This window comes from Penaeus chinensis, chromosome 11 (assembly GCF_019202785.1).
Source record: "Penaeus chinensis breed Huanghai No. 1 chromosome 11, ASM1920278v2, whole genome shotgun sequence".
Classification (NCBI taxonomy): Eukaryota; Metazoa; Arthropoda; class Malacostraca; order Decapoda; family Penaeidae; genus Penaeus; species Penaeus chinensis.
This window is the reverse complement of record NC_061829.1, coordinates 14,385,586-14,393,085: the sequence shown is the minus strand read 5'-3', so window position 1 is coordinate 14,393,085 and position 7,500 is coordinate 14,385,586. Positions and strand designations below refer to the sequence as shown.

Genomic DNA, 7,500 nt, shown 5'->3' with positions numbered 1-7,500 from the left:
GGTTGAAAGGATGGGAATTGATCGGGTCCAGAGGGTGGGTTGGCGTAGGAAAGAGTGGGCTTGGGGTAGATGTGAGTGGGTTAACAGACGCACGAGTGGGCTGGCGTGTGGGGCGGCGAGAGCCCGATGCTAAAACTACATAAACACGACCTCAGGCAAGATTGGTCAGTAATCTCGGTTAATATATAGATTTTTTTTTCATAATTGCACGAACAGGTAGCTTAATTACACACATTTGGTCCTCGAGAAGTGCGGTTAATTAAATCCCATTCCTGTTTAGCCTTGGCGCGCAGCCTTGCCCGGGGGCCCAGTCATGAACACAGCCGCGATCCGGTCCTCATAAGTCGCCACATAGCTTCGACATAGCGGCCTCATTTTCGTCGCCTGGGATAATGAGTGCGTTTGCCTTCGATAATAACGCCCGGGGGAGGTGCAATTAGCGGGGGTTAATTAAGGACGAGGCGTCGAATATTGAGGGAGGGGATGGTGTGTGTGTGTGTCGGGAGGGGTGGGGGGGGTAGGAGGTGGTTTGGGGGGGAGGGTGCTGATGCTCTCTGACCTTTTTTGAGGGGGGGGGGGGCGGCGGTACTGTTATCTGCGTGGTCTTGTTGTTTTTCTTGTTTCTCTTTATTGATTTTTCTTAGATTAAAAAAAAATGTTTTTTTTTTTTTTTTTTTTTTTTTCTCTCATCATTGTTTTCTGTTTATTTACGACATTATTTTTTATATTTGTGTAGGCATTCTCCTTCGCCTCCTTTTCCTTCTCTTTCACTCCCTCCCTTTACTCCTCCTCCTCCTCCTCCTCCTCACCTACTCACCCTCCTCCTCTCTCTTCCCTCCCTCCTCCCTCTTCCCTCCCTCATCCCTCTCCCCCTCTCCATCCTCCTCCTCCTCCCTCTCCCTCCATCCTCCTCCTCCCTCCCCCTCCATCCTCCTCCTCCCTCCCCCTCCTCCCTTCTCCTCCCTCCCCCTCCATCCTCCTCCTCCCTCCCCCTCTTCCCTCCCCCTCCTCCCTTCTCCTCCCTCTCCCTCTTCCCTCCCCCTCCTCCCTTCTCCTCCCTCTCCCTCTTCCCCCCCCCTCCTCCCTCCCCCCCCCTCCTCCTCCTCCCTCCCCCTCTTCCCTCCCCCTCCTCCCTCTTCATCTCCCTCCCTGCCTCTTCCCTCCCCCTCCTCCCTTCTCCTCCCTCTCCCTCCCTCCTCCTCCCTCCTCCTCCCTCCCTCCCTCCCTCCCTCCCTCCCTCCCTCCCTCCCTCCCTCCCTCCCTCCCTCCCCTTTCCATCCTGCCTTCCATCTGTGCATCCTTGCTTGTCTTGCATTTTCTGCCTTTGACCCGCACGTAACTCAAATTTCCTCCTCCGCTCTTCGCCTCCCACGCCCCCTCCTAGCCTCCCACGCCTCCTCCTAGCCTCCCACGCCCCCTCCTACACATCCTTTCTCTTGATCCTCGCCGCCTTCGTCCCACGGGCATTTTCCATCTACTTGTTTGGAGGGGGAGGGAAAGGGGAGGGAAAGGAGGGGGCGTTATGCCACAGGTCTCTTTAGGGATGCTTGTCTCCTGACTCCCCCTCTCTCTCTCCGTCTCTCTCCGTCTCTCTCCGTCTCTCTCCGTCTCTCTCCGTCTCTCTCCGTCTCTCTCCGTCTCTCTCCGTCTCTCTCCGTCTCTCTCCGTCTCTCTCCGTCTCTCTCCCTCTCTCTCCCTCTCTCTCCCTCTCTCTCCCTCTCTCTCCCTCTCTCTCCCTCTCTCTCCCTCTCTCTCCCTCTCTCTCCCTCTCTCTCTCCCTCTCTCTCTCTCCCTCTCTCTCTCTCCCTCTCTCTCTCCCTCTCTCTCTCCCTCTCTCTCTCCCTCTCTCTCTCCCTCTCTCTCTCCACCCTCTCAACTCTCTCCACCCCCTCCCCCTCCTCCTTCCTCCCCTCTCCACTTCCTTCATCTCGTCTGCTTCTTTCTCCCTCCTCTTCCTCCTTTCTTTCCCCTTCTCCCACTTCTCTTGCCCTTCTTCTCCTTCTCCTTACTCGCCTCCCTTCTCCCCTCCTCCCCTCCTCCCCCTCCCCCTCCCCCTCCCCCTCCCCCTCCCCCGTCACTGTATATGGTTGTGGTCCTACTTTCTACCTTTCTACATCTACCTTCCGCCGTCTGCCCTCCCCCCCTCCCCCTCCCCCTCCTCCGAAATTAGGGGTGGGGTGTTGGGGGAGGGGAAGGAGGGGAGACATTTAGGCTGCTGAGGGGAAAGTATTAGGTGGACTTTGAAGAGGAGGGAGAGGAAGTAGACGGAAGGGGGTGGGGTGGGGGGGGGTTCAGGTCAGAGGGGAAAAGGAAGGCTGGAGAAGAGAAGGCGTAAAGATTAGATACAGATAAAGAGAGGGAGGGAGGGAGGGAGGAAAGGGAGGGAGGGGGAGAGGGAGAAAGAAAGAAGGGGGAATTGAGAAACGAAAAAAAGAGGCGATTGAAAAGTGATAATGGAAAACTAGATCGAGAAAAAAACAGAAATGGAGAGCGAGAGGGAGCGAGAGAGTGAGAGAGAATGATGAAAAATATAACACGATCAGAATTTTCGATCAGATACGACAACGTAAACTGATTTTTCTTTTTCTCTCTTGCCTTCCTTATTTCTCTTTTTCTTTTTGTCTTTCTTTTTTTCTTCTTTCTTTCCATCTTCCTTCCTTCTTTCCTACCTTCCTTCTATCTTTATTTCTTTTCTTTCTCTCTCTCTCTTTGTCTTTCTTTTCTTCTTTCATCCCTTACTTCCTCTTTTGCTTTATCCTTCCATTTTTCTTTCTTTCTTTCCATCTTCCTTCCTTCTTTCCTACCTTCCTTCTATCTTTATTTCTTTTCTTTCTCTCTCTCTCTTTGTCTTTCTTTTCTTCTTTCATCCCTTACTTCCTCTTTTGCTTTATCCTTCCATTTTTCTTTCTTTCTTTCTTTCCATCTTCCTTCCTTCCATCCTTCCATCCATATTTATTTTCTTCTTTCTTTTTGTGTTTCTTTTCTTCTTTCATTCCTTCCTACTTCCTTTCTTGCTTTATCCTTCCATTTTTCTTTTTCTTTCTTTCTTTCCATCTTCCTTCCTTCCTTCCTTCCATCCATATTTCTTTTCTTCTTTCCTTTTGTGTTTCTTTTCTTCTTTCATTCCTTCCTACCTTCTTTCTTGCTTTATCCTTCCATGTTTCTTTTTCTTTCTTTCTTTCCATCTTCCTGCCTTCCTTCCTTCTGTTAAATCGCACCATCGCTGTATGATTCGCAAGCCCTTGAGGTCGTCGTCGGTTCGCATGGAAGGAAAAGATAACGAGATGAAGTGAAATGGAGAAAAATGAACACCGGAGGCCCAGGGAATGTTGCGTCGGTCAAGGGCAGATTTTTTTTTCTTAGAAGGAGGAGGAAAAAAATCTTGGCATTATTTTTTTGGTGGTATGTTGGAGGAGGGGGAGATGGGGGGGGGGAGTGAGGGGAAGGGAGAGAGGGAGGGGACAGGGAGACAGGGAGGACGAAAACAGGTAAGGAAGGTTGGGGAAAGAAAAGGGGATGGAAGGGAGTGGAAATCAACGAAGAGGGAGGAGAATGAAAAGGAGAAAGAGGGAAAGAAGTTGTAGATCAGGGGGGGGGGGATACCAAGCATCGGGGGGGGGGGGGTTTAAGGCCTTGTATAGGTCCTCTTAGCTGAGATAATTTTTCCATCTATGGTGTAACCGGACACTACAATCTCCCCCCTCCCCCCTTCTCTTCCCTTCTTCATCCCCCCTTCTCCCCTCTTCATCCCCCCTCCCCCCTTCTCTTCCCCTCTTCGTCCCCCCTTCTCCCCCTCCCCATTTCCTCTTCGACACACCTGCCTGTCCTTCTCCGTTCTCTATCTCCCCCTTTTTTCTTTCTTTCTCTCGCTATCCAAGCACCATCTGGCCGCTCCTCGCCCCCTCCCCTTCACCCTTACCTATCCCCCAGCCCCTTGCCTCTCCCCCGTCCCCTCCCCAATGGCACAAGACGCAGCTCCGGAATGAATGAATGTGGAGGGGGGGGGGGGGCAGGTGGGTCAGGAGGGGGGGAGGGAGGGAGGTATAAGGTGGGTGGGAAGCTGCGTGGAGGTCGTCCGTCACCCCCCCCCCCCGTCCCTCTGTCTCTCCCCCCCCTCCTCGGCGTCATCTCCCAACGGCCGACGCACATGTGACACTCGGCGGCCCTTTTTGCGCTCGGGCTTGGCTTCCCGAAGGAAATTTGGCGCGCCTCGGGGTCCTTCGGAGGTAAAGAGTGCGGGGCGTCAAGGGCCGAGGCGCTCTCTCTCGATCCTGCTGCCGTTTGCGCCCGAACGATCTCGCGTCTGTGCTGGGGGGTGGGGGGTGGGGGTTACGGGAGGGGTTAGGGTAGGAATGGGGTACGGGATGGGGGGGGGGTAGGGGGTCAGGGTTAAGGGGTAGGGGGGTATGGGATGGGTGGTCAAGAGGTGAGAAGTCGTGCGAGCGTTTTTGGTCGTGGTTCAGTGTGTATGTTTGTAATGGTAATGATAATGATAATTATACTGTTGATAACGATAGTCGATAGTCATAATGATACTGATGATACGGATAACGATTCTAATAACGATACTGATGATAATTGTAATGATGATGATAATGCTGATAATACTACTAATAACAATATCAATGATGATAATGGTAATGATAACGATGATTGTAATGTAATAATAATGAATGTCACAATATTTATTATTTATCTTGAAAAGTTATTGTTACAACCGTAAAAGTGTCAATTTAATATCGATACTTAAATATGTGTACGAGTTTTTGTGCGTCTTTGTTCACACGCGTACGTACTGTATATGGGTATATGTTGACCCGTGTCCGTCCGTGGGAAAGTAGGTTTGCCTTGTGTGTGTGTGTGTGTGTGTGTGTGTGCGTTCGTGCGTGCGTGCGCTTGTATGTTTGTGTGTCCGACTTTGTATCTATATCTATAGCTTGTATCTGTGTCTGTGTCTGTCTGTGTGTCTGTCTGTGTGTCGGTAGTGTGCGTATGTGAGCGAGCGACCGCCGGCCCATTCCTCCCCGCGGGCGTTGTCTTTCGTGTCCCATTCCTCCCTCTTCCCCGTCGCTCGCATCTCCGGCCCTTTGGCTCGCCTTTCGCTTCGTCTTATTTGCGGAGGGATGGGGATAGGTTTTAGGAGTTGAAGGGAGGGGAGGGAAATGTTCGTAAGTTGGTGTAGTTTTGAGGTTTTATAACAAATAGATAGATAGGTAAAATAGATAGGGAGAAAAGGGAAGACAACAGATTTGGAGAAAGGGAAGAGAGAGATGGAATGGAGAACGAAACGGGAGGAGGACATTAAGGGGAAGGGACGATAGAATAGATGACGAAAGTGGATTAAAGGAAGAGGAGATTGAGGGCGAGGTGTGGCGTCCAGCAGGTGTCGAGTTTTAAGGGATCGGCGTTGCAGATTGCGAAGCCGTACGCTGCAGGTTGCAAGAAGGGTTGGGAACCGAAGACGAACTATTACGTGGAGGGGAAAGCAGAGGAGGAGGGGGGAGGAGAGGGCGAATAAGGAGAAAAGGAATAAAGAGGAGAGGGGAAATAGAAGGGAATAAGGTGCAGAGGAGAGAATAAAGGGGAGGAGGAGGAGAACGAGAAGGAGGAGAAGGAGGAGAGGGAGAGGGAGAGGGAGACGGAGAGGGAGACGGAGAGGGAGAGGGAGAGGGAGAGGGAGAGGGAGAGGGAGAGGGAGAGGGAGAGGGAGAGGGAGAGGGAGAGGGAGAGGGAGAGGGAGTAGAGTAATAATAATAATCTACACGTAGTAAACGTAGAATGGAAAAAGACGTTGTGAAGAAAGCAAATAAAAAAGGAAGCTGCAATCTGCAGAGAGCATGAATGAGAAGGCATGTCACCTGACCCCCCCCTACCCCCTTCTCCCTTCTCCCCCCCTTCTCCCCCCCCTCCTGGAAGGTCAGAGCGGCGGGTAAAAGCGAGGACTGCCGGGCTTCTCGAAGGCTAGAGAAAATGCGAGACTCGGTGGGCGAAGGTGGGCGGGTGGGTGGGTAGGTGGGCTGGCAGGTGGGCTGGCTTGGTGGCTGTTGGTGGTCTCGGAGGAGGCGGTGGGCGTGCGGGTGGGGGAAGTGTGGGCGGGTTGGGGAAGGCTGAGGAGAGAGAGGAGGTGGGTGGGGGGGAAGGGTGGGGTTGGAGGAGCGGATAAACAGGTGGGTATTTAGAAGACTCGTCACGCTCATAGTAACGAGTTTTAGTCGTAGAGTCGCGCGGGTATTTGTGAAGGCGTTTGCGTGTGGGTACGTGTGAAGTTTTAGTTGGGGGTGGGGGGGGGGCTGGAGGGAAGGAGGAGGGTTGTAATGAGGAAGCATGGGCGTGGGCGGGGTTCAGTACGCTCAAGTAGGTGTAGGTGTAACGGGAAGAAGTCTATTGGATCTGCGAGACAGATGTTGGCAGGGTGGAAGGGTGCTTTGCCGAGGCCACGTGGGCAGGGGGATGAAAGGAGTGTACGAGTACAAGGGTTACAGGGAAAGGGCGTGGAAGGGTGACAGGGGTTCAAAGGGTGACAGGGAAAGGGCGTGGAAGGGTGACAGGGGTTGAAAGGGTGACAGGGGCGTGGAAGGGTGACAGGGGTTAAAAAGGGTGACAGGGGCGTGGAAGGGTGACAGGGGTTCAAAGGGTGCCAGGAAAAGGGCGTGGAAGGGTGACGGGCGTGGAAATGTGACAAGGAAAGGGCGCGGATGGACAGCACAGTCATGGGCGAGCGTGACAAACGAGAGACGTGTTTGTCAAGGGCGGTGTCCATTGTGGGCGTCTCGGGGCGGCTCAAAAGATGCTGCCCATATGACACGGATTAGCCTTGTTGCCATTATTGTGCATCGTCCGTGCTGCCATTGTGGCGTGTCTTTATTAGTATTGTTATTTTTATTATTTTTTAGGAGACGTCTTTTTGTTGGTAATTTTTTTAGAATATTTTAGGAGCATAAGATTTTTTCTTTATGAGGAACGACGAAAATGAGGAAAGGAAAGGAGGAGGGGGAGAAAGAGCGGAATAGAAGGAGAAATGTAAATGAATGAAAAAAAGGTGGGGAAGAAAATGATGCCTTAATTTGTGTTTATTTATTTATTTATTTATTTATTTATTTATTCGTTCAGTTATTTATGTGATCGTTTATTTGTTTGTTTGTTTGTATTTTCGTGTTTTTTTTTCGTTTTCTTTTTCCCCGAACGTTGTCTTTCGATTATTCGTTCATCCGTTCTACTTTTTTTTTTTTCAAATCATCAACATTTCCAACATTCTTATCGTTATCTGGAGGCCGTTTTTCTTATCGCTTTACCATCTGTGCACAGGAAGGCAATCACAAACCCCGGAGAAAGACTCAGACTGGATTACGCCGTGAGCGCCCATTGAAATCTCTCTGAAGAAACGAGAGAGAAGTGAGACGGAATAAAAGGAGGGAACAAAGACGCCGATAATGAGAAAAAACGAGAGAACGAAGTCGTTGAAATAGAGGTGCGATAAGTCGCCGAGTGAGGGAAGTGCCA

The 7,500-nt window shown here is 51.3% G+C and overlaps 1 protein-coding gene across 3 annotated transcripts in view; it reads left to right on the top strand.

Annotated features, from left to right (window-relative positions):
• Positions 1-7,500, top strand: part of LOC125030763 (SH2 domain-containing protein 4A-like) — a 157,568-nt gene that overhangs the window by 100,490 nt on the left and 49,578 nt on the right. For 2 of the 3 annotated variants that reach the window (XM_047621028.1, XM_047621027.1), the window contains exon 2: positions 7,306-7,500. This exon is cut by the window's right edge and continues 258 nt beyond it. The exons of the other annotated variant lie outside the window; for it this stretch is intronic. The gene's annotated coding sequence lies outside the window, so the exon portion shown is untranslated. The remainder of the gene's footprint in view (positions 1-7,305) is intronic. 3 annotated transcript variants of the gene reach the window in all.